Here is a 27,956-nt window from a genome sequence, read left to right as displayed (position 1 = left end):
CGAACGTGAAAAATGGTAGTGTGACGCGATGTCCCGCATCCCCCATAGATGAGTCCATGGAGGGATGCGTGAAGCGTGAAAAAATAGGACATGTCCTATTTTCTCACGGACCAGTCACACGGTCCCTTGAAACAACAGCTATGTGAACGGCCACATTGAGGCCTGATTTACACGAGCGTGTGCGTTTTGCGCTCGCAAAAAACGCTGAGTTTTGCACGCGCAAAAGGCACTGGACAGCTCCGTGTGTCATCCGTGTATGATGCGCAGCTGCGTGATTTTCGCGCAGCCGCCATCATAGAGATGAGGCTAGTCGACGCCCGTCACTGTCCAAGGTGCTGAAAGAGCTAACTGATCGGCAGTAACTCTTTCAGCACCCTCGACAGTGAATGCCGATCACAATATACACCAACCTGTGAATAAAAAAAAAAGACGTTCAAACTTACCATGAACTGCCTGCTTCCTCCAGTCCGGTCTCCCGGCCGTTGCCTTGGTGACGCGTTCCTCTCTTGTCATCCGGCCCCACCTCCCAGGATGACGCGGCAGTCCATGAGACCGCTGCAGCCTGTGATTGGCTGCAGCCTGTGCTTGGCCTGTGATTGGCTGCAGCTGTCACTTGGACTTAATTGTCATCCCGGGAGGTCGGACTGGAGGAAGGAGCCGGGACTTATCGGTAAGTCCGAACTTCTGTTTTTTTTTTACACGTATATGTATATTGTGATCGAAAGTCACTGTCCATGGTGCTGAAACAGTTTAAGTCTTTCAGCACCGTGGGCAGTGACTGTCTCCTGACGTCGCGTACCCGAACATTTTTTGCCGGGTTCGGTCAAAACGAGTTCGGCCGAACCCGGTGAAGTTCGGTGCGCTCATCTCTAATTTGACACTCCGTTTGGATGTTTGTAAACAGAAAAGCACGTGGTGCTTTTCTGTTTACATTCATCCTTTTGACAGCTCTTGCGCGAATCACGCAGTTCGCATGGAAGTGCTTCCGTGCGGCATGCGTGGTTTTCACGCACCCATTGACTTCAATGGGTGCGTTAATGCGCGAAAAACGCACGATTATAGAACATGTCGTGAGTTTTACGCAACGCACTCACGCTGCGCAAAATTCACGCATCGTCTAAACTGCCTCATAGAGTAATATAGGTGCATACGACACGCGTGAAAAGCACGCGCGTATATTACGCTCGTGTAAATGAGGCCTGAATTACAAAGGTCTGTGGGACGTCAAACGGACATTTAACACACTCGTGTAAATAAGGCCTAAGGCTTCAGAGTGATGATCGGAGACCAATAACAGTGGTCTCCAATCATGTGATCACTGTGAATAAAGTTTCTCCTCCCTATCACTCCTCACACTTGTTACTTTGTATGAGAAGAGACAGAGAGAGAATTTTACTGACACCAAAGACACTAAATTACAAAAAAATCAAACAAACTTTATATAAAATTGTATACCTAGGCTAGGCTATCCTTAGGGTTAGTCTATTGTTATTCTAGGTTCTATTAAGGGGTTATTCTAGGGTTAGGCAGTTTTTTTTGTGTAGCGTATGTGTATGACGTCTGTATTTTTACGGACCGAACATGCTCGTGTGAACCTAGCCTAACTCTGATGAAAGCGATACAGAAACCGCGTCGGAGGTAGAAACGTTGTCTACCAGCGATAGCGACGATTGTGATACGCTTTCTGCAAAAGCAAGTGTCACTGTTGAATCCACAAGCACAGGGCATGTCACAGAATTACCACAAAACATGGCCCGCTCTATCCCCCAGAATAGATCGAGTGGTTACCCACAGAATAATTTCCCCCTAATATCCCAGAATTTATTGTCACACCAGGTATAAATATTAATGTGGTAAATTTTACAGCCCTCAATTTTTTAAAATATTCATTACAGATGAATCATACAGAGGATGCGTGATCTCATTGTAACCTGTCATTTACAGCGAGATTACGCGTCCTCTGCTGTAACTACCACAGACAGAGTAACGAAGTGCAGAGATTGTGAATAGACATCCCGTGGAATGTCTCTTCACTGTCTAAACACTTCAGTGTTGTTAATGTGTTAGTATAAGACAGCACATAAGGATCTAGCAGGATCCCTATGCGCTGAGTAAATGAATGGAGTGCATGATGCTGATTGGTCAGCGTCATACACTCCTCTGTACAACGCCCACTTGGTCTAAAGTAAAAACACGCCCACTTGTGCATTAAGCAACTCATTAGCATAAATCTAAAATCGCTAATAAAAAGTGGTAAAAATAGATCGTTTTTTAAAATAAAAAGCACTGCTGTCACCTACATTATAGCGCCGATCTCCTTATGTAGGAGATAGGGCACTTATAATGTGGTGACAGGGCCTCTTTAATTTCAAGCTAACATTTCAAGCTAACATTTCTCCAGAGCGTTTTTGTGCTGCTAAGAACAGCACATAAAACGTGGCATTTCTCCTAATAACGATGTGTTTGAATATAAAGCCGAATTCACACAGTGCAGTTTTTTTAAGCCACATCCAGGAGTGGATCATACAAGGGAAGGATAGTCTATAGGAGAGATTCTACTCCTCTTTTTTTAAATCCACTAATTTTTTACGCCAAAAAACGGCAGTGTGAATAAGGCTTAAGGAGGTTAATTGAGACTATTTGCTTCACCTTTTAGCCTACGAACACACACAACGTATTCTGTGCGTATACACTGTGCAGCGTATCCGCCCAGAACACCTCAGGGAACGCCGTCCGGAAAATTGCACCACATTGTGATGCGTTTTTCTGGCTGAATTTCCGCCGGAATAATAAAATAAACAAAAAACGTTAATACTTACCCCCTCCCTCCTCTCAGCACGTAGTCCGGCCTACTGGGATGACGTAGCAGGCCATGTGATGCTGCAGCCTGTGATTGGCTGCCGTGGTCACATGCCCTGTAACGTCATCCAGGGAGGCCGGACTGGATAAGAAGCTCTGGGTAAGTATAACTTTATTTTTATTTTTTCTTACATGCGATTTTTTGAGGCGCATCACTGTGACCGCAAATATTGCAACACAATGCTTTGTTGTGGGTTTAAGCACCCCATTGAAATCAATGGATAAACCTACAACAGAAGAGTTGGGTATCTGCAAAATTAATTGACATGCTGCGGTTGAAGTAACCGCACCGCGGGTAAATTTACGTGCTTTTTCTGGTGGATATTTACTGCAATGTGGGACGAGATTTGTTGAAATCTCACCCACACTGCTGCTACTGTAAAACTCTGCGGATTTTCCGCAATTAATCCGTTGCGGAAAATCCGCAGTGTTTACGTTGTGTGTGTTCCTACCCTTAAGGTTATAAACCTGTAACAACCCACTATAGTCTTCATTCCATCCTTTTAATCCCACATGTAGGATTCTTAAAAGGTAATTACTGGGGATGGGTTGTTGATCCAGGGATTTATTCTCTTGCCAAAGGTTTTCCTAAAATGAGGAAAATTGGCTTTATACCTCATGGAGGTTTTTTTTGCCTCTCTCTGGATCAACATTGCAGAGGAAAGTTGCATCCAGTTCAGCCTCATGTATTTTTTTCAGCCTTAGGGCCTGTTCACATCATCGTTTGCTTTCCGTTCCGGGGTTCCGTCGAAAGTTTCCATCGGGTGAACCCTGCAATGGAAAGTCAAACTGAAACCACAGCTTCCGTTTCCGTCACTATTGGTATCAATGGTGACGGAAACATTGCTAATGGGTTTCCGTTCGTCACCATTCCAGCAGGTTTCCGTTTATCCAGTCCACTCCGCTATGGATTCCATCGTTAAAACAGAAACCTGCCGGAATGGTGACGAACGGAAACCATTAGCAATGTTTCCGTCACTATTGATATCAATGGTGACGGAAACGGAAGCTGTGGTTTCAGTTTCACTTTCCGTTGCGGGGTTCACCCGACGGAAACCTCCGACGGAACCCTGGAACGGAAAGCGAACGCTGATGTGAACAGGCCCTAACATACTATGTCACAATATTAGTGTGTGGATGATAAACCATGACACGGAACCATATTGCAGTCCATGTTGTTCTGTATAGTGTGCCATATATGCACCATATTTCTCTCAACGCAGATAAAAAATAACCACCACCCAAAAAAAAAAAAAAACACACGCACACTTGGCCACATGAAGGGTACGTTCACACGGTTAGCAAAAAAGTCTGGAAGTACGGAGCGGTTTTCAAGCGAAAACAGCTCCCGATTCAGACGTTTTTGTAAGTACTCGCGTTTTTCGTGGTGCAATTTACGGCCGTTATTGGAGCTGTTTTTCAATCGAGTCAATGAAAAACGCCTCCAAAAACGTCCCAAGAAGTGACCTGCACTTTTTTGCGGGCTTCTTTTTACGCGCCGTATTTTCACAGCGACGCCTAAAAATAAGCCTTGTGGGAACGGAACATTGTAATTCCCATTGAAAGCAATGGGCAGATGTTTGGAGGCGTAAACTGCCCGAATTACGTCTGAAACCACTGCGTGTGAACATACCCTTAGGCGGAATTCACACGACAGGGTTTCCCGGCCGGGTGCCGGCCGTTCATAAATCGGCCGTCACCCGGCTGCATTAAGAACAATAGACCCCTAATGGGGCTATTCACACGACCGATTTTTTGACGGGCCGGGAAAACCGGCCATCAAAAAATGGGACATGCCCTATGGGGCCGGGTAATACACGGCCATCACCGGAATGTGTCCCGAGTGATGGCCGGGTCTACCGTCGCTCGCGCACTCTCTCCTCCTCACAGCGCAGAGTGCATGTGAGGAGGAGGAGGGTCTTTTTTTGCTCCCTGTAGTAGTCGGAATCCCCAATCCCCAGCCGGGGATTGGGGATTCCGCTACAGGAGAAGTGAGTGACTACACTGTCCATATATGGACACAGTGACGTCACTCACTTCTGAAGCGGAATTCCCGACCTGTGGCAGGGAATTCCTCTCCAGGAGAAGTCAGTGACTACACTGTCCATATATGGACATTGAAGTCAGTGACTTCTCCTGGAATGTGGGGGGGGGGAATGGGTGCAACCTACAGGGGACTGGGTGGCAACCCCTACAGGGGGCAGGGTGGCAACCCCTACAGGGGGCAGGGTGGCAACCCCTACAGGGGGCAGGGTGGCAACCCCTACAGAGAGCTGGGAGGCAACAAATTTGAATGAAATTCATCCGATTTTAAAACGGACAGGGAAAAAAAAAAAAGGATGCAAGTCGGCTCCAAATCGGCAACACGGCCCGGAACGGAATCGGAACGGATGCAAACCGGCCAAAAACGGCCTATTTTCCCGACCGACACTCGGACCCTGTCGTGTGAATGAGGCCTTAGGGACAAACAGTTGTAGCTGCATTTGCTCAGCTTGTATGCTATAACCAATTGCAGGCAACTTTGCCGGAAGCTGTACCGCAGTACATGGAGTCCCATGTGGTTCTGTACTATGGAGTCACAGGGATACAATCTGTCTCTGTACCATACTTCATCAATTGCCAAACATGGGATTTATTCTTCCCTCCAACAATGCTTCTAGGGGAGACCAGCTCCATACATATGGTATGCAATGGAGCATGGCACGTCGGCATATAGAGTCCCTGTATCATCATTATTGATGTCACAGAATTGCCTAGCAACGACCCGAATGCATTAGCAGCTGCTTAGGGGTTTTCGTGACAGAAAACAGATTATTTTGGTTCCCCGTCACAGTAAAGGATCGGCCTGTCAGTGTAAGGCCGGATTACACATAGCATAAATACTGCAGATTTTCAGCAACGGATTTCGTTTTGGAAAATCCGCAGCATAATAATACGGTAGCAGCAAAGTGCATGAGATTTGAACAAGTCTCATTCACACGCTGCGTAAGCGATGAGCGAAAAAAACGCTCAGAAATTGATCTGCGGTGCGTTTTTTAATCTGCAGAATGTAAATTGTATTTGCGTAATTGCTGCTCTTTTGTTGCAGGTTTTCCCCATAGAATTCAATTGAGAGGTAAAACCCACAACAAACAGCAGCAGATGCAATTGCGGCGGAAAAGCTATGATAACACCGCAAAAAAGCGCAACACCGAAAAAAAAAACAACCTTATACTTACCCAGAATTCTATGCTTCTGTCTAGGTCGGACTCCTGGGATGACATTTCATCCCATGTGACCGCTGCAGCCAACTACAGGCTGCAGTGGTCACATAAAATGAAACATCATCCTAGGAGGTCGGGTGGCTTGAAGGCGGAGGGGCGCGTCGCCATGGCTACAGGTAAGTATGACAGCTTTCTTTTCTTTTTTTACGTGCAGATTTACGCAGCTGACATTCCGGCTGAAAAACTGCTACATAATTTGGTACGGTTTTTCGACCATTACTCCGTGGCGCCCAGGGCCGATACGCTGTGTGCTGTTATGCAGCGTATCCGCCCTGTGTGAACATACCCTAATAGCCCAATCCTGAAGTTTTCTCTAATGACACAGGGCCCTACTCGCCAATGTAAGAATGCACAGGATAGAGGATGGAGTGCTTAGTCAATGGTTGCTTCCATATCCTGACAGCAGGAACTAATGGGTATCTGGTAGGTAGAGGCTAGAGTATCTGCGAATGTTCACACATGGCAGATTTGTTGCAGAAATCTGACTGTTCCATTCATCTGAACAGGGTATGTGGAAACGCATGCAGAACCAACCCCATTCAGAGGTTTAGGATAGAATTTCAATTGCAGAAATGTCAGCACCACGTCTTCTCAGTATGAACATACCCTTACAGGATATATTAAATACTTTGTTTTAGCAAAAGCTGCTCAAAAGCGATTTTCGATGTAATTGCTCTGAGCACTTCTATACGCAAGTAACAACTCATATCTAACCACAAAAATAAACCGTGGTTAGGCAAGAACAATGATGACACAAATGACAAATATATGCATCTGAAAACATGACATATCGTACCTACATGTACTTCTCACTGGTGCGATCGGAAAACAAAAAAAATGCACGCATAAAACGGCTAAGCTATAACTTCAAAAGCTGCAGAAATAATTCAAGGACGTCGAACAGCTGCAGTACCAACGAATGTAAAGGAAAATTATATGTACACATGAACATTACACCACAAAAATAAAGAAGGAAACGCACCAAGCCCTAAATTCTTACCAAAATAAATAATTATGCATCTTGGTCAACATGCAAGTGTGACCAACAGGGAGTAGAGTGGAAAGAAAATACAATGCACAAGATCTAGAAAAAAAAACATGCTATTTGCTCTGTTGTAAATAAACATAACCTCAGCGTCACTAGGACGGCACCTCACAAATCTAGAACAGTGAAAAACATCCAAAACAGGATTAATAAAATGTAATGTTTGACAAAGGATAGCCGAACACTCCGTAAAAGTACAATGATAGATGCACAGCAGCAAAAATTCTAGGGACATCCCCACCTTGCAAAGAACAAAAGACTGCTTATGCACGCACATACATCCTTTATACGCTGCCATTTGGTTGACCGAGCAATTTCTCTCCTGTGCACTATTTTCTACCAACGTTACTTTTGGTTATTTGTGAGATTTTTTACCTGTAAATCCCTAGAATTAAATATTTAAGTAAAGTGAATAATAAAAGTATAGCAGCTCAGATTTATGCTGGTTTACATTTACAGAGCAGTCGCACTACAATGAATTTGCAGACGACCAATGTTTTGCAGAGTCCCTCCATCAAGAATGAAACGTTTAACGAAGCAGGATACATCTAAGGCTTCGTTCACATTTGCGTTGGGCTCCCGTTCTGACGTTCCGTCTGAGCTTTCCGTCAGAACGGGACCCTGAACAGACACAAACGGAAACCAGGAGGTTTCCGTTTCCATCACCATTGATTTCAATGGTGACGGATCCGGTGCCCATGGTTTCCGTTGTCTCTTGTGCACCGGACCAATTGTTTTGCCGGAAGCCATAGCGTAGTTGACAAGACTACTGCTTCCGGCAAAACTACGGATGTGAACGAAGCCTAAACCGACCATATATTATTCACTTTTCTAATGCACCTTGGAGTTAAACAATAGGACAGTTAGGCCCTGTTCACACACCAAATCAGACAATCCGTATCCCGTGCACGTGAATGAGATTTTCCCGTTCATATGCTGCGAAAAATTCTTTGGAGATTTTTGTCCACAATGCAGAAAAAGAAACAAGCCTCAGAAATAAGTGGCATGTGACTTATTTCTGATTCTGTACGGAAAATATGAGGATCAGCCCCATTGAATGACAATGGTGCTGATCCTCGTGCGGATCTACTGCACACCTGCAGCAAAAATGCCTCAGTGCTCTGTCATGGGTCATATAGGAATTGTAAATCCAACATGTATGAATATAGCCTTAGGGATTGTCCTCACATAATGTAATTGCACATAAATTTCTGCAGCAATTCCATTGAAAGTAGCAGGATTACCGCTGCGGCAAAAAACGCACCATTTCCTGCATTTCTTACTGCAGAAGATGGTGCAGATTTTGCTGCGTTTTTCTGGTAATATCTCCTCTGAAAAACGCAGCAATTCAGTCCTCTTTCCGCAGCATGCAACTTACGCAACGCAGGTCAATTTCTGGTCTGAATATTTCCGCAGCGTGTGAACGAGATTTAAATCTCATCCACTCTGCTGCGTATTTTCTGTCCACAATTCCAGACTGAAAATACGCTACGTGTTGATAAGCCCTTGAAGGGAAGGTTCACCTTGGTAGATTTTCTGGCTTGTCACTGAGACATGTAAAAAAATTGTATCACGGGAAGAAGGGGCCGCTGCGCGCCTCCGAGAGTCATGCCCCATTGTCTCCTTACTTAACCCTTTCCCGACCCATGACGAAAATAGAGGTCATGGAGCGGGGGGGGGGGGGTGACGTTTGGAGCGGGCTCACGCGCTAAGCCCGCTCCATACACCGCAGTTGTCAGCTGTGTTTTACAGCTGACTCGCTGCTCTAACGGCCAGGAACACCAATCGCGCTGTTCCTGGCTGCCTAACTAGTTAAATACCGCATTTGAAACCGCAAGGAGGACAGCCCAACCCCCCCCGAAGCACCATCGGGGGGCGCCAATGGTTGTCATGGTAACTTGGGGGCCTAATGAAGGCCCCCAGGTCTGCCTTCTGTCTGCCTCTGACAATACATCAGTATTGCAGTGGATTGTACCCTAGGACTAATAAAAAGTGTAAAAAAAAATACAAATTATTAAAACCTCCTTTTGCCATTTTTCCCCAGGCACAATGTAAGAAAGAATAAAAATAAATTGGTATCGCCGCATCCATATAAGTCCAAACTATTACAATATAAGCATTAAACTCGAACTGTGAAAAAAATAAAAAAACAGTGATCAAAAAAAAATAAAAAAATCGTATGTAACAAAAAAGGGTACCAATAAAAACTATAGCTCGTCCCGCAATAAATAAAACCGCTCCATCGACCCCCAAAAAAAAACAAAAAACAAAAACAGAAAAACTTATGGCTCTTAGGCATTATTTACACGAGCGCAATGGTGTTTTTTCACGTCCGAGATGACAGTCTATGGAGGGATGCCTGAAGCGTGGAAAAATTGAATTACAAAGGTCCGTGGGACGGCCGACGTTTCAACGGCCTCAGAGTGAAACAAAACAATATGTAATGTCAGGATAGGGAGACAGACAGGTGAGCCCTAATCTACCCGCCACTCAGTCCCTACCTACTTGCACAGCCTGTTCTAGGCGACGGCGTACAACTGGGCGACGGTCCCTACGCTGAATATGTGCACGACAGACAAAAACAAGACAGGGTTCACAAAGAAAGGGAAAGTGGGGCAGTTGGCCACGGCAACACCGTGAGCAACAGAGTAGTGGACGAGCCGAGTCAACCAGGAGTGTACGTGGTAACAAATGCAGAGCAGGAGAATAGTAAGTCAAGCCAGGGTCAATATGAAGCAGAGGTCAATAGTAACAGCAGAGACAGCAGAGCCAGGAAACAGGAGAATCACAGGCAAAGGACAAGCAGCAAATGAAGGTATAAGTAGACCAAGTGCGGGAGCCAGGCTGTGATAGGTTCTCCCACTCCTGAGCCTACCAGCCTGAAAGGTAGCAGTACGAGTCACTCTAGCAGACCTAGGAGCAGATGCAGGCTGATTAACCACAGCCGTCGACACAGAAGCTGTGTCAGGCAAATCCTTTACAAATATATATATTTTTTAATGGTTTCTGCTTTGTAAAAGTAGTAAAATATAAAACAAAAATATATAAATTTAGTCTCACCATAATAGTATTAAGCCACTGAATAAAATACCATACATTGTCATTTTTACCGCACGGTGAAAGTCGTAAAAAGAAAACCCAGAAAACAATGGAGGAATTTAGTTTTTTTTTTCCCAATTGAACCCCACAAAGAATTTATTTTCCATTTCCCAGTACATTAAATGGTGCCAATAGAAACTACAACTCCTTCCGCAAGAAATAAGCCCTCACACCACTCTATTGAAGGAAAAATAAAACAGTTATGGCTCTTGGGAGGCGGGGAGTAAAAAACGAAAGCATAAAAACGAAAAATATATGAGTCTTTAAAGGGTTAAAGAGGCTCTGTCACCAGATTTTGCATCCCCTATCTGCTATTGCAGCAGATCGGCGCTGCAATGTAGATAAGAGTAACGTTTTTATTTTTAAAAAACGAGCATTTTTGGCCAAGTTATGACCATTTTTGTATTTATGCAAATGAGGCTTGCAAAAGTACAACTGGGCGTGTTTAAAGTAAAAGTCCAACTGGGCGTGTACTGTGTGTGTTACATCGGGGCGTTTTTACTTATTTTACTAGCTGGGCGTCCTGACGAGAAGTATCATCCACTTCTCTTCAGAACACCCAGCTTCTGGCAGTGCAGACACAGCGTGTTCTCGAGAGATCACGCTGTGACGTCACTCACTTCCTGCCCCAGGTCCTGCATCGTGTCGGACCAGCGAGGACACATCGGCACCGGAGGCTACAGTTGATTCTGCAGCAGCATCGGCGTTTGCAGGTAAGTCGATGTAGCTACTTACCTGCAAACGCTGATGCTGCTGCAGAATCAACTGTAGCCTCTGGTGCCGATGTGGCCGACACGATGCAGGACCTGGTACAGGAAGCGAGTGACGTCACAGCGTGATCTCTCGAGAACACGCGGTGTGTCTGCACTGCCACAAGCTGGGTGTTAACGAAGAGAAGTGGATGATGCCGATTTGTCAGCATCATACACTCCCATTCACAACGCCCAGCTAGCAAAAGTAAAAACGCCCAGATGTACATACACAATACACGCCCAGTAGTACTTTTGCAAGCCTCATTTGCATAAATACAAAAATGGTCATAACTTGGCCAAAAATGCTCGTTTTTTAAAAATAAAAACGTTACTGTAATCTACATTGCAGCGCCGATCTGCTGCAATAGCAGATAGGGGTTGCAAAATCTGGTGACAGAGCCTCTTTAAAGATCTTCGCTTTTGAGTATGCTGTTGGGAATCTCCAATTCACTGCAATGGGATATTAAAGGGATTGACCACTTACGGACAACTGATGACCTATTCACCGGATAGGCCATCAGTATATATCATCAGTGCGGGTCCGACACCTGGACTCCGTACTGATCAGCTGCTCTGGCTGCCTGCGGGCACCGGATGTTAAGGCAATGTACGGAGCCGGAAGCAGTTGGTGCAGTACATTGCACAGAAGACGTGCAGCAGAACTGCAGCTCTGCTCCTATTCACTTGACCGGAGCGAACTGCTTCCGGCAGGTACGTCCAGTGCCTGGAGGCAGCCGGAGCAGCTTAGGGTGTCGGACCCCGAGAGACCATGTACTGATGACCTATCCGGTGGATAGGTCATCACTTGTACGGTAGCGGACAACCACTTTAAGGCTATAAAATCCCTTCCATACATCTGAATGGGGTTGTTTCTGCAGCATGTACATGGATTTTTACAAGCCACAATCAGATAAATGGAACAGCCGTAGAAATTTCTGTAACAAATCTGCCATGTGTGAACTTACCCAGAGGACATGTTCACACAGAACATGTGTGAAGTAGAAAAAGACGAGGCGGATTTAGGAGGAGCCCCACACACTAGCGTGTTTGGTCTGAGATATCCGTACGTCGGCCGCATTCATGGACCGTACACACTGCAGGGAGCCGGGCTCCTAGCATCATAGTTATCTATGCCGCTAGGTGTCACTGCCTCGCTGCGGGACAACTGTCCCGTACTGTAATCATGATTACAGTGACACCTACCGCCATAGATAACTATGATGCTATGAGCCCGGCTCCCTGCAATGTGTTCGGTCCGGGAAATGCAGCCGACATGCAGACCGTATATCACGTACCGAACACACTCGTGTGAATCTGGCCTTAGCCTCTAAAAACCAGGCGTTTAAGCAGATTTGCCAAACGCTTTTAGGGTTTATTCAGACGAACGTGATATACGTCCGTGCAACGCGCGTGATTTTCACGTGCCTCGCATGGACCTGTTAGTCAATGGGGCCGTTCAGACAGAGTGATTTTTACGCAGCTTAAAACTCACGTGTCCGATATTTGTGCGTTTCTCACGCATCCATTGAAGTCAATGGGTGCGTGAAAATCACGCGCAGCACACGGTAGCACTTCCGTGTGACGCGCGTGATTCGCGCAACAGCAGTAAAAACTATGAATGAAAACAGAAAAGCTTCACGTGCTTTTCTGTCTACAAACATACAGAGTGTCATAATGATGGCGGCTGCGCGAAAATCACGCAGCCGCTCATCATACGCTGCTGACACACGGAGCTGTTATGTACCTTTTGCGCGTGCAAAACGCCGCGTTTTTGCGTGCGCAAAACGCAAACGCTCGTGTCAATCCGGCCATAAAGTGATTTTTCAAAGCATTTTTTTGCATTGTCAATTGGAAATGTTGAAAAGCTGCTTCAAAAATGCTGCGAGAAGTGACTCGGCACTTCTTTATTACAAGGCAAGTTTTTGAACAGTGGCATAAAATAACGCTCATATGGACTAAACAGCATTTTACCATTGAAATCAATAGTAAGCTATTTACAGGTGTTTGAGGGGTATTTCGGAGCGTGAAGTGACCATTTTATGCGCCGCAATACGCTGAAAGATAAAGCGTGTGAACAGGCTTCCCTTTACTATGATCCACATACTCACAACTGGAACATCTCTGTGCTCATCTGGAGGCGCTTTATCATGATCACTCTGAAGGAGGCTACGACTCGCTCATTCGTATTAGAGGGTTGTCGCATCATCACTACCAAAACTCAGCAACGCAACCAGAGTAGGCGGGCGCATTCACCAACATTGGAACATACTGCCATACCATTTGCCAAGATAACACACATTGGTTGAAGGTCGTATCTGGTGGAATTTTCCACCACTACCTCGGGAAAACAAAACTTTCACTTATACGTCTCAAAACCTTTGACTCCTTGATTCCAATTCTGTTTTCGGCCCAAAAAAAAACTATCAAAATTTTATACTGTAAAGTGCATCGGGGCTCCGTCAGACCTTTCCGTCAGGGGAAACCATAGCTTTCCGTTTGCATTACCATTGATTTCAATGGAAAAGCTTCTGTTGCTAATGGTTTCAGTTTGTCTCTGTTCCGTAAGGTTTAAGTTGTTTTTCTTGCGGAATCAACAGCGTAGTCGACTACGCTATTGATCCCGCCGAAAAGACGGAAACCTTACGAAACAGAGACAAACTGAAACCATTAGCAACGGAAGCTTTTCCATTGAAATCAATGGTAATGCGAACGGAAAGCTATGGTTTCCCCTGACGGAAAGGTCTGACGGAACCCATGAACGGACCCTGACGCAGGTGTGAACGAAGCCTTATACAACCTACACTGCATCAACCAAAAACCAAGAACTGTTTCATAGACATGACGACAATTGTAAACCAAATCTAATAAACAATCCAAGTCCACACACAGTGCAAACACTATAGAACTTCTGTCCTGATTTTCTACGTGAAAATTCCTCAGCATATTACAGTAGTAGCAAAGTGCATGAAATGTAAACAAATCTCATCCACTCGCTGCAGAAAAAAATAACTCAGAAAACAAGTAATTGACCTATTCTCAAATTCTCTTGTGAAAATGCTGCAGAATTTACAGTGTTTACAGAAAACTCAGAAAAAGTGGACTTATTTGTCAATTTGTGGCCTCATTGTGTAGCCCAGAGATTTGCGTGCTCCAGTCACAGCGGGGGCACCAGAAAAAGGCAAAGTAGTTAACTCCTTCATAGATGCCACATTATATTTAAAAAAAAGTCAAGTAGGTCAAAAAAGCAGAAACAAGACAGCAGCTAACATAAGGCGATGCCATGTCAACCTGCCTCCAGTCAGCCTATTGCTGGGATGTGCCTTTTCTTCTTCTCTATGCGGCATTCATGCCTGGGTTCATTGTCTCCGAACGCTCGCCTGTGGAGAGAGAAGGATCACACCCCCTTTCTTCCCACTTGCTTTAGATCATGCCACTAAAAACATGCCCAGAAAACACAACTAAAAGGGTTTACAGAGAAATAAATAAAAACTCTCCAGTCCCATGTGCTGCCAGTCTGATGCCTCGGATCATTTTATTAAGGTTATTCATTTGTGGCCTGATGGAGCAGACCCCTTCATTCTGTGATGGATGTAATAAAAGGGAAAGTAAAAGCACTGAACATGAAGGCTGGGCTGCCTGGAGACACAGCAATGCAGGCAGATGGGCAGTGACACATACAGCAGCCATTCCTGCTGCTCCTCCAGGACCAATCCTCAGCCACAACACCTCCTCCACTGACACACATCATCTGTAGAATAGTGCACAGCATACAATACAACTTTACCACTACACACAAAGACACAGCACATCCTATGGGGTCACGCTGGGATGACAGCTGTCTCTTGTCACTGCACAAGTAAATACACATAGGTGACCCGGATTCCTCCAGAGAAGGTACAGAAGGAAGGCGGAGACATTGATGACGAGGATACGAGTGTAAACACAAGCGTGTTATTGATTTATGAAGAGTAACACAAATGTCTAATAAGATCGTACCCCAGTAGTTGTGGGTAGAACACATGGCAGCGGACCAGGAGACATAATACTAGTGAGCGGCATTTATCCTAGAAGGCTCTGGGAACGCATTGCAGGCTAGGAAGGAGGGGGCAGGGGGTGATCACAATGCCATAAACTACTATGCCCAGGGAGAGACACTGACAAGTACACACAGACAGAAGGGGGTGTGGAGAGCAGCTGCCAGCACTGGCAGGCCTGCTGCCCACCGACAGCCAGGCCTCCACCCGGAGAACGTGGCCTTCAGCCCGGACTATACCGCTGCTTAGTTACCGCACGACTGTATAATGTCTTGTGCACTACATAACACAGGGAACCCCCCTGACGCCACCTCCTCTCTATTCCCCGGCCTAGACTTACCCACCCCCTCCCTTCCCCATGTGACCCGTCCACAGCGACTCACCTGCTGCAACACCTTTAAGACTACCCCGCTCTGCTAGACGCCCTTCACACACCGAAGCACGCAGCGATATTAGGGTGAAAGCCGGGGTCCTCAGCACTCACTCCCCCGACAGTGTCCTCACAGCAGCGCTCACACCCCTCTTCTTCCCTCTCAGCCGCCCTCCCCCTCACTACAGGCTCCCCGCCTCCCCAGCGACCCACCGCGGATTGGACGCGGCTCTACAGGCCACGTGACGCCTGGCCGGCGGAGCGCAATTGGGTGAGCAGTGGGCGGGACGACGGAGAGCTGTCCCTCATAAGAAATGTACATAGCCACGGCGTCTATAGAGGTTAAGGGGGTTCTGTATAACGAGGAAACAATGGGGACATGATATACAGCTCCAACGACTTCTTACAAGGGGCGCTACACTAGTATCCTATATACAGCACAGCATACATTAGCCATGTCTGTCAGTTACTAGCCCATCCCCCACTGACACTCGCCAAATGTCCTGACCCGTAGAGATAAAGCACTTCTACAGTCCGCAGGCTCCCTCCCGCCAACGTCACAAAAAAGGCGGGACCAGTCGTTACAAGCTGGCACTTGGAACGCTTGGAAACAGACCTACCGCCTGTGATTGGTTACTGACGTCACCCAGGCATGGTCGTGCCTCGAAGAAGGTTCTCGAAAGCGGAGGAGGGTGAGAGGAATTACGAGTTGTCGGATTCTGGTAGCTGCTCCCCAGGCTTTCTCTCTAGTTATCCGGTCACGTTTGTTGTCTCCAGAGTGTAATACGCGGGTCGCCATTGTTGGTTTCGCCTTCACTATTGATTGTTGTGATGGCGCAGTGAGTATTGTTAACTAGAGGTCTCAAGCGCATGCGCGAACCCTAGGGAAGAGTTGGTGACGTCACTTGCGGCAGTGACGCAACCATGTTGTTTTGACGGCGACATTCGTTGCTGCGATGGTGATCACTTGCTTATTTGTGTGCGTTACTGTATAATGTTTGAAGAGGGCGGCGTTCTTTGTTATGGCTAGTAAAGGTAACTGGCAACTGTAGGATAATTCTTACTCGCACTTGCTAGTGTCGGGGCATGCTCATCGCAACAATGCATTGCTGTATTACCTTGCGTTATCAGATTGCCTGTTTACACTATTATTACAATACATCTGAGTAATTGTAGCAATAATTGCCCACTGTACAAGACGGAAAGCGAGAAAACAATTGTAATTTTTGTTCATTTATTTATTTTTAAAAAAGCTGGACTTTCCTAGGTGTACATTTATGAAATCTAGTGCACACAAGAATTTATGATTTTAATTTTATTAGACCTGCTTTGAAAAAATAAAAGCTGAAAGCTGATTGGTTGCTGTGGGCAACACCGACAGTCCTTCTCTGCACTTGTTTATTGTATACATGAGGCTCCCAGACTATTGTCAGTTGTCACTGTAAGGCCAGGACTACAGAGACTCTAAAGTCACACAACTTTATTCTATTTTGCTGGAAGTTGCATCACAAGGTCACACGAGTCACGCCACTGAAATGAATGTGTGTACGGCTATTGTGCACCAGAAATGAGTCGCACCAAAGCCATAGAAAGGGCTTGCTGCAACTGTATCCAGCAGCATTTGGAAGAAAAAAAGAATGTTCCTATTCACTGACCGCAAGTAGAAACGTTGAAAATGGTGAGCAATGGAAACAGAAAATATTAGGAAATTGCAGCACTTTTCATTCTACAATGATTACATTTGGTTTACATTACACTGGCGAACTCCTAGGATGGTGTCATGGATTCAGATCAGGCTGTTGCTTTTACTAAAATGGCATCTACAACTGTTAACCATAAAGACTTTCGACACGTCTGAATCTTTTTTGTGAGATTCCGGCAAGTGAAACGAAATCTCGCGAGATTACGGAGGTAAATGAGATTTGGTTTCACTTGCCGGAATCTCACAAAAAAGAGTCAGAAGTGTCAGGATTCTGAGTACACATGACGTCCAGGCTGGATGGTCATGTCTATTCATTATCAGGACACTGTAGTAATGTTAGGGCTTGTGTATGAGGCTGCACATAGCGATATATCTATATCGCTAGTGCAGTGTAAATGAATGGAGAGGAGTGCATGATGCTGATTGGTCAGCGTCATGCACTCCTCTGTACAACGCCCACTTGGTCGAAAGTAATAGCATAAACCAAAATCGCTCCTAACGTTGTGAAAAAAGATCGTTTTTTTTAAATAAAAAGCATTACTGTCACCTACATTACAGCGCCCATCTCCTTATGTAGGAGACAGGGCACTTATAATGTGGTGACAGAGTCTCTTTAACCCCTTCCCGCTCCTTGACGTACTATTACGTCATGGCAGCTGTATCGTTCGCGCTCCATGCCGTAATAGTACGTCTCGGGAGTAACGGCCGTTTCGGCCGTCCTCCCGACACATACAGGAGCTGTGACGCTGCTGTCTTGTTCAGCAGCTGTCACAGCTCCTACAGCGGGGACCGATCGCTGTGTCCCCGCTGATTAACCCCTTAAAAGCCGCGTTCTATAGAGATCGCGGCTTTTTAGGGGTTAAGCTGCCATCGCCGGCCTGCTACGCGATAGCGGCCGGCGATGGTGACTATGGCAACCGGACACCAAACAATGGCGTCCGGCTATGCCATAGACGGAAGCCTAGTGGGTCCTGACAACGTCAGGACCCACTATGCTTGCTGTCAGTGAGTAGCTGACAGTTCTAATACACTGCACTACGCATGTAGTGCAGTGTATTAGAATAGCGATCAGAGCCTCCTGCCCTCATGTCCCCTAGTGGGACAAAGTAATAAAGTAAAAAAAAAGTTAAAAAAAGTTGTGTAAAAATAAGAAAATAAAAGATTTAAAAGTATTAAAAGTAAAAATCCCCCTTTTTCCCTTATCAGTCCTTTATTATTAATAAAAATATATAAACAAACAAATAAACTATACATAATTGGTATCGCCGCGTCCGTAACGGCCTGAACTACAAAATTATTTCATTATTTATCCCGCACGGTGAACGCCGTAAAATAAAATAATAATAAACCGAACCACAATCACAATTCTTTGGTCACTTCACCTCCCAAAAAATGGAATAAAAAGAGATCAAAAAGTCGCATGTACCTAAAAATGGTACTGATTGAAACTACAGTTCGTTACGCAAAAAATAAGTCCTCGCACGGCTTTATTGATTGAAAAATAAAAACGTTCTGGCGCTTATAATAAGGTAACACAAAAAGTGAATGATTGTTTACAAAACGTATTTTATTGTGCAAACGCCATAAGACATAAAAAAAACCTATAAACATCTGGTATCGCCGTAATCGTATCGCCCCGCAGAATAAAGTGAATATGTCATTTATAGCGCACGGTGCACGCTGTAAAAAAAAACGAAAAAAAAAACAATAGTAGAATTGCTGTTTTTTAGTCACCACGCCACCTAAAAATAGAATAAAAACTGATCAAAAAGCCGCATGCATGACATGAAAACTACAATGGATTCCTCAAGGGGTCTAGTTTCCAAATTGGGGTCACTTTTGGGGGGTTCCCAATGTTTTGGCACCACAAGACCTCTTCAAACCGGACATGGTGCCTAATAAAAAAGAGGCCTCAAAATCCACTAGGTGCTCCTTTGCTTCGGAGGACGGTGCTTCAGTCCATTACCGCCCGAGGGCCACATGTGGGATATTTCTCAAAACTGCAGAATCTGGGCAATACGTATTAAGTTGCGTTTCTCTGATAAATCCTTTTGTGTTATAAAAAAAATGGTATAAAGAGGATTTTCTGACAAAAAAAAAATGTCAATTTCACCTCTACTTTGCTCTAAATTTCTGTGCAACACCTAAAGGGTTCATAAACTTTCTACATGCTGTTGTGGATACTTTGAGGGGTCTAGTTTCTAAAATGGGGTATTTGATAGGGGTTTCTAATATATGGGCCCCTCAAAGCAACTTCAGAACTGAACTGGAACCTAAAAAAATAAATAAATGAGGCAATACTTCGCTTCTTACATTATACTGATAATGAGCCGTGCCCACCCCGAGATTACCCCAGTTTTGACCGTTTGTCTAAACGGAGACCCCTATTAGACCGTTCCAGTGCCCGGTTTTCCCAAGCATACACCCCCGAGAAGTGTATTTCTATTGATGAGTCCCTGGTACATTTTAAAGGGAGGGTTCAATTCCGCGAGTACCTGCCGGGTAAGAGGGCAAGGTATGGCGTGAAGATGTATAAGCTGTGAGAGTGCATCAGGGTATACCTACAGGTTTAGGATATATGAAGGAAAGGCCACCCCCAAACCAGACTGCATCCTGGACTACAATAGGTACATGGGAGTGATGGACTTGTAAGATCAAGTCCTGAAGCCCTACAGTGCCATGCGGTGTGGTATAAGAAGCTGGCCGGGAACATCATATAGATGGCTTTGTACAATGCGTACGTGCTACGTCGATGTGCAGGCCAGACGCGAACTTTCCTGGAATTTCAAGAGGTGATTATCAAGAACCTAATCTTTAGGGACCAAGAAGGGGGGGCACCCAGTACTTCTGGAAGCGGGGCCACACGCATCGTACCAGGGCGGCAACACTTTCCAGGAGAAGTTCCCCAAACTGCCAAGAAGGGAAAAAGTCAAAAGAGGTGCAAAGTCTGCTATAAGAGGGGGATAATGGAGGACACAATATATCAATGTGACACGTGTCCCGAATAACCAGAGCTCTGTATGAAAGTGTTTTAAAATTTATCATACATCCCTTGGTTTATAATTTACCCCAATTTTACTTACCCTGATGCACTCCGCACAGCTTATCCCCCCTCGTCTTTCCCCTCTGGGCCCTGCTGTGTGTCCAGGCAGCTGATAACAGCCACATGTAGGGTATTGCCATACCCGGGAGAACCCACATTACAGTTTATGGGGTGTAGGTCTCCGGTCAAAATGGTCACTACACCTCTAGATGAATGCCTTAAGGGTGTAGTTTTTGAAACGGGGTCACTTCTTGCGGGTTTCAACTGTACTGGTACCTCAGGGGCTTCTGCATACATGACTTCGCACTAGAAAATCCCGAGTAGGCCAAATGGTGGTCCTTTCCTTCTGAGCCCTCCCATGGGCCCAAACGGCAGTTTATCACAACAAATGGGGTATTGCGGCACTCAGAACAAATTGCGCAACAGAATGGGGTATTTTGTTTCTTGTGAAAATAAGAAATTTTCAGCCAAAACTACATATTATTTGACAAAAATAATTTTGTTTTCATTCCCAGCCCAATTCAAATAAGTTCTGTGAAGAAACTATGGGGTCTAAATGGTCACATTACCCATAAATGAATTCCTTGAGGGGTGTAGTTTCCAAAATGGGGTCACTTCTGGTGGGTTTCCATTGCTTTGATACCTCTGGGGCTCTGCAAATGTGACATGGCACCCGAAAACCAATCCAACAAAATCTGTACTCCAAAGAACACACAGCGCTCCTTCCCTTCTGAGGCCTCCCATGGGCCCAAACGGCAGTTTATCACCACAAATGGGGTATTGCCGCACTCAACACAAATTGGGCAACAAAATTGAGTATTTTATTTCTTGTGAAAATAAGAATTTTTGAGCTAAAATGACATATTATTGGAAAAAATATATTTTTTTTAAATTCCCAGCCCAATTCAAATAAGTTCTGTGAAGAAACTATGGGGTCTAAATGGTCACATTACCCATAAATGAATTCCTTGAGAGGTGTAGTTTCCAAAATGGGGTCACTTCTGGTGGGTTTCCATTGCTTTGATACCTCTGGGGCTCTGCAAATGCGACATGGCACACGAAAACCAAACCAGCAAAATCTGTACTCCAAAGAACACACAGCGCTCCTTCCCTTCTGAGGCCTCCCATGGGCCCAAACGGCAGTTTATTGCCACAAATGGGGTATTGATGCACTCAGGAGAAATTGGGCAACAAAATTGAGTATTTTGTTCCCTGTGAAAATAAGAAATTTTGGTAAAAAATTACATCTTATTGGAAAAAATGACATTTTTTTAATGTCACAGCCCAATTGAAATAGGTGCTGTGAAAAAACTGTGCGGTCAAAATGCTAACAACAACCATAAATGAATTCCTTGAGGGGTGTAGTTTCCAAAATGGGGTCACTTTTGGTGGGTTTCCATTGCTTTGATACCTCTGAGGCTCTGCAAATGCGACATGGCACCCGAAAACCAATCCAACAAAATCTGGACTCCAACAAACATATAGCGCTCCTTTCCTTCTGAGCCCTCCCATGGGCCCAAACGGCAGTTTATCACCACAAATGGGGTACTGCCACACTAAGGACAAATTGGGCAACAAAATGGGGTATTTTGTTCCCTGTGAAAATAAGAAATTTTGATCACAAATGACATTTTATTGGAAAAAATGAAATTTTTTTTCATTTCAGAGCCCAATTCAAATACGTGCTGTGAAAAAAATGTGCGGTCAAAATGGTAACAACAACCCTAAATGAATTCCTTGAGGGGTGTAGTTTACAAAATGGGGTCACTATTGGGGGATTCCTACTGTTTTGGCACCTCAACACCTCTTCAAACCTGGCATGCTGCCTAAAATATATTCTAATAAAAAAGAGGACTCAAAATGCACTAGGTGCTTCTTTGCTTCTAGGGCTTGTCTTTTAGTCCACGAGCGCAGTAGGGCCACATGTGGGACATTTCTAAAAACTGCAGAATCTGGAAAATACATATTTAGTAGTGTTTCTCTGGTAAAACCTTCTGTGTTACAGAAAAAAAAATGAATAAAATTGAAATTCAGCAAGAAAAATGAAATTTGCAAATTTCACCTCCACTTTGCTTTAATTCCTGTGAAATGCCTGAAGGGTTAAAAAACTTTATAACTGCTGTTTTGAATACTTTGAGGGGTCTAGTTTTTAAAATGGGGTGTTTTATCAGGGTTTCTAATACATAGGCCCCACAAAGCCACTTCAGAACTCAAGAGGTACCTTAAAAAAAAGGCTTTTGAAATTTTCTTAAAAATATGAGAAATTGCTGTTTATGTTCTAAGCCTTGTAACGTCCAAGAAAAATAAAAGAATGTTCAAAAAACGATGCCAATCTAAAGTAGACATATGGGAAATGTGAACTAGTAACTATTTTGGGTGGTATAACCGTCTGTTTTACAAGCAGATGCATTTAAATTCTGAAAAATGCAATTTTTTCAAAATTTTCTCTAAATTTTGCAATTTTTCACCAGTAATATATCGACCAAATTTTACCACGAACATGAAGCCCAATGTGTCACGAGAAAACAATCTCAGAATCGCTTGGGTAGGTTTAAGCATTCCGACGTTATTACCACATAAAGTGAAATATGTCAGATTTGAAAAATGGGCTCTGAGCCTTAAGGCCAAAACTAGGCTGCGTCCTTAAGGGGTTAAGGCTATGGACTACTTTAACACCGAAACAATGATTTTTACATATGTTAGTGATTACCTGAAATAAAAAAAAAAAGTTGCACTAAGGGCTTGTTTACACGAATGTGTTATTCGTCCGGGCGACCCGCGTGATTTTCACGTGTGTAGTACGGACCTATAATAGTCTATGGGGCAGTGCAGACAGTCTGTGAATTTTGTGCAACGTGAGTCCGTTGCAAAAAACTCACAACCTGTTCTATATTTTTGCGTTTCTCGCGCATCACGCACCCATTGAATTTAATGGGTGCGTGAAAATCACGTGCACCACACGGAAGCACTTCCGTGGGACGCGCGTGATTCGCGCAACAGCAGTAAAAAGTATGAATGAAAACAGAAAAGCACCACGTGCTTTTCTGTTTACAAACACCCAAACGAAGTGTCATAATGATGGCGGCTGCGCAAAAATCACGCATCATATGTGATGACACACGGAGCTGTTAAGTGCCTTTTGCGCACGCAAAACGCCACGTTTTTTGCGTGCGCAAAACGCACACACTCGTGTAAACGAGCCCTTACTTTCCGGCTGCAGTCCTTATCCCTTCACCCTTGTGCTTTCCTCCCTATCTACACTTTGATTCAGTATGTACAGGAGTTACACAGACTATAGCAGCAAACTGGTTGGACATTTTTAATGAAGTTTCTTAATTTTACCTTTAGGAAGCAAATGGACAATTTAAAAAAAAAAAAAATCAGTGCAAAGGTATATAGCCTTTAACTAACTTGGTCTATGTATAGAAGTCACAACTAAGGTGCGGCTTTGAGCTACAACGCAAAATCCATTTAAAACGACCGATTTCTTACTGAAAAACCCATCTATAAAGTTAGTTGCTAAAGCTCCATGCATCCTGGCTGAATTTCTGATATGCTGTTTTTTAGGATAAAGCAGTACCATTTGGAGGAATTGGTGAAGGGTCTTGTGCTAGTCACATGACCATGTCCTCTTCTGGTCAGAATACTATATTGAGCATACAGGAAAGGCTTCCTGAGTAGTAAGTAGCCTGTGCCAATACTGCACGTCCAGTTACAGCAAAGGAAAACTGATGACCTCATAAGGGAGCGATAAAATACTGTATTGTCTGGTTCCTCTTCCAGCACTAGGAATATTCAGGTGACTCATGAGGAAACCGTTACTTGCATTAGTTGGAGATCTTTGGGAGTTTGAAGGGTATGTATAGGCTTATTCTTCTTTATTTATGTTCCACATACGTCTGCAACTGAAAGGTGGTGAAGCACGTGTACTATTGTATTGATGGAAACGTCCTACTGCTTGTGAATGGGCTGGGTGTACATACAGATCTGATGGTCTATAAAATGGGTCTGAGTCAATTCTTCACACTATGGATATTTTGTTAGGATAGAACAAGTTCCTGTCTTTATCTTTGTTTGATCTTGGTAAAGTAAAACCTTCCTGTGGGAACGCTGTTCTTGGGTCGATGGAAGTGTTGAGTTTACGACACACGTAGTGTTTCCCATGATGACCAAAAAGCTCAAGTTTAGTCTCGTCTGCCCATAGAACCTTCTTCCATGTGTTTGGGGAGTCTGCCACATGCTGTTTGGCAAAGTCAAAACGTTTTTGTTTTTTATTATATATAATTTTCTTTAAGAAATTGCCTTTTTTCTGTCTAATCTGCCATAAAGCCCCACTGTGGAGTGTACAGCTTATAGTGGTCCTATGAGCAGATACTTCCATCTTCACTGTGGATTTTGGAAGATCCTTCAGTGTTCGTGTCTTTGTTAAATGACAATATAGGATTCCTCCAGCTCACCAGTATGTATGTCCAGATTTAGACTGCGCACGGATCCACGTGACGGTACAAACACAGCAGAAACTGAAGAATTTGATCCAGGGCTGTTTAAAAGTAATATTCCAACTTTTTTGTGCCATAACTAAGGACAGGTGATCTGTCAGAAACCTATAGGCTTACTGCTGACACAACCACCCTTAGGCCTCATTCACACGACAGGGTTTCCCGGCCAGGTGCCAGCCGTTCATAAATCGGCCGGCACCCGGCTGCGTTAGGAATAATAGACCCCTAATGGGGTTATTCACACGACCGATTTTTTTTGACGGCCGGGAAAACCGGCCGTCAAAAAATAGGACATGCTCTATCTTCGGCCGGGTACCCGGCCCCCATAGAAGTCTATGGGGCCGGGTAATACACGGCCATCACCGGAATGTGTCCCGAGTGATGGCTGGGTTTTCCGTGGCTTGCGCTCTATCTCCTCCTCCTCCTCCTCACAGCGCAGAGTGCATGTGAGGAGGAGGAGTTGATGCCATTCGGACGAATGGCTGTACACTGTGTGGCAGGGCCGGGGTGTACAGCAGGATGAAGGGAGCGCTGCGCTGGTTCCCTTCCCCTGCTTGTTTTAAAAGCGCCCTGGCCCGGCGACACCTTCCATGGCGGATCTCCCTGCTCTATGTGCTAGCCCCACTTTAGCTCCTTGAAGGAGCGGAATCCCTGTGTTTTCGGGGATTCCGCTCCTGGACAGAGCGCTTGATGTCTCTGTCCATATCTGGGCAGTGACATCAGGGGAAACTCCAAACACATGGGGATTCCCCTTCAGGAGTTGCCGCTGATGTCACTGTCCAGATCTGCTGGGCAGGTTTTACCGGCCGACACTCGGGCTCGGGCGGGACCCGGTCGTGTGAATCCCGCCTTACTCCTAGTGGATTTTACTTTTGTCTGAAATAAAGTTGGAATATTACTTCCTTTTAACGAAACACTGGATCAAGTTCTTCCGTTTCTGCTGCGTCTTTGTTAAATCTCTGATTAATCCTCTCCTTGCCCGGTCTGACTTTTGGTGGACGGCCTACTCTTGTCAGGTTTGTTGGTACGCCATATTCTTTTTATTTTGTTGTAATAGTTCTCCGTGGGATGTTCAAAGTTTGGGAAATTGTTATATAACCAAGCACGATCCATGCTTTTCCACAACTTTGTCTCAGACCTGTTTGGAGAGCTCCTTGGTCTTTATGGTGCTTTCTTAGGCCCCATGCACACGACTGTCTGTTTGTTTGTTTTGGCTGTAATTACGGTCCGCAGTTACAGACCCATTCATTTCTATGGACCAGACTATTTCCTGTATATTTGCAGGAAGGTGTCCGGGCTGTAGAAAGCGTCCGCAAAAGATAGGCCATGTCCTATCTTTTGCTTTTTACGGACCGTGCTCCCATACTTTTATATGGGAGCACGGCCGAAAACGCAGGAGGCTGTCGCCGGCCGTGCCTGTGATCACGGGCACGGTCGTGTGCATGAGGCCTTAGTGGTGTTGCAGATTCAGGGGCCTTTCAGTACCGGTATATTTATACTGACATTATGTGACACTGATTGCACACGGGAGGCATTATTCAACCAATTATGTGACTGCTGCAATTAACTGGTTGGACCAGGCCGGCAAAAAAAATGCATTTCATCCATGACATGTGAACCCAGTCTTAGGGGTGTTATAACAAAGGAGGTGAATACATATGCACTCAACTTTTTAGTAATTGAATTTTTTTTTTTAAATTCCAACTTAACAGTTTAGACTACTTTGTCAGGTTCATTACATAAAATGTATTTTTTAATTTATTTTAATTCTAGGTTGTAGGCAACAAAATATGAAAAACACTTTTGCAATGCACTTTTATATCTGAATGGGGTTGTTTCTGCATCCTGTGCATGAATTTACACGAACCTCATTCAGATGAATAAGGCAAACAAATTTTTGCAACAAATCTGCTGCGTGCAGACATGCTCTAATGGGGTTCTCTTTCAGATTCTGCTTAGGGTAAGGCCACACGGAGCGGCATTGACCCAGACGGGCCACGTTCAGCGAGGCTGTCAAATTGCCTGTTAATGGCCACAAGTTGCATGTAAAACGGCCCTTTACCTGAAAAAATCCAGCAACAATTCACAATTTTGCAGGTAAAGGGTTGGAAAGGTGGAGTATGGAGCAAGCTCACTGGGTTTAGCCCGCTCCAGGCTCAGTGGATGTCAGATGTATGAAGGGGACACTTTACTGGGATCGGCGATAACTGATCCTGGCCATTTACCCACTTAGATGCAGTGTTAACAGTGACTACTGCACCTTGTTAAGGAGGGGCCCTCCACCATCACATCGCCCATAATGCGATTGCGGAGTAATATACCAAAAGGTGGCTGATAGGTGCGACCCTGTTCCATCTGGGAATTGCATAGACAGCCAAGTTCAGTGCTCGGCTGTTTCCGTAATTCCCATTCACGTCTATGGGAGTTAAAGAAACAGCCGAACACAGTGAGCTCGGCTGTTTCTGTAATTCCCAGCCAACTCTCCATTTATTCTCTGCCTGGATGAGGTGGCCAGCAACTGCCTTACCATAAAGGATGGCGTTAGGGGGGGGGGGGGTCTCTGGGACACCCATCAGACCATTATGGTACATCCTGATGTTATGCCATAAACGACTAAGATGGGAATATCCCTTTTGATACATTCACCATGTACATAAGTAAATGGTACAAAAAAGGTATGATATGCTGGATACAGGACCAATGTTAGTAAACAGCACTTGCAGTGGAACACAGGGGGAAATCATGCGCTCGTGTGCAACTACCTCTGAGGAAAGAAAGGAGACATTGACTAGAAATTGCAGGAAAGTGTTTTCCAGGGCTTCAACAGAAAAACCTTTATGTATTACTTGTTCATCATTTAAAAAAAATAAACCCTTCTCAAAATATATTCCAAATCCATAGGAAAAGCTTTTTCACCTATTATAATTGAATGCAAGGTTATCCCTGCTACAAGAAATAAGTACTGAATAATGACTACGCTCATCAACCTTCTTGCAGACGGGAAGCAGGTAAAGTAGCTGTTTCTTGCGGCTTCCATTTTCTCTTTTAGAACTCATTCTGGAGTTGTCTGACACCTTTAGTGTTTTTTTTCCTTCAATCTTATATAGCTAAGGGCCTGTTCACATTTGCGTTCTGGTTTCCGTTGTTCTGCTCCGGTCCTTCAGAGGAGCAGAACGAAAATACCTGAAGCGCCAGTATTCTCTGCCAGATCTGCGGTGGAGGCCCCTATCGCAGAACCCTAAGCATTTTTTGTTTATTTTTATAAAAAACACGAACGTATTTTTGTAGCC

General features: G+C 44.7%; 1 protein-coding gene across 6 annotated transcripts in view; it reads right to left on the bottom strand.

Moving 5' to 3' along the window:
* The window catches only part of ANKRD12 (ankyrin repeat domain 12), a 123,713-nt gene extending 107,438 nt beyond the window's left edge, over positions 1–16,275 (bottom strand). For 5 of the 6 annotated variants that reach the window (XM_075826418.1, XM_075826420.1, XM_075826421.1 and 2 more), the window contains exon 1: positions 15,436–15,593. The gene's annotated coding sequence lies outside the window, so the exon portion shown is untranslated. Of the gene's footprint in view, positions 1–15,435; positions 15,594–16,042 lie in introns of those variants that run through there. The other variant, XM_075826419.1, reaches the window with a different exon arrangement.
* Positions 16,276–27,956: the final 11,681 nt, after the last annotated feature.

Source organism: Rhinoderma darwinii, chromosome 5 (genome assembly GCF_050947455.1).
Source record: "Rhinoderma darwinii isolate aRhiDar2 chromosome 5, aRhiDar2.hap1, whole genome shotgun sequence".
Classification (NCBI taxonomy): Eukaryota; Metazoa; Chordata; class Amphibia; order Anura; family Rhinodermatidae; genus Rhinoderma; species Rhinoderma darwinii.
The sequence above is the reverse complement of the archived record's forward strand: the minus strand, read 5'-3'. Positions and strand labels throughout refer to the sequence as shown.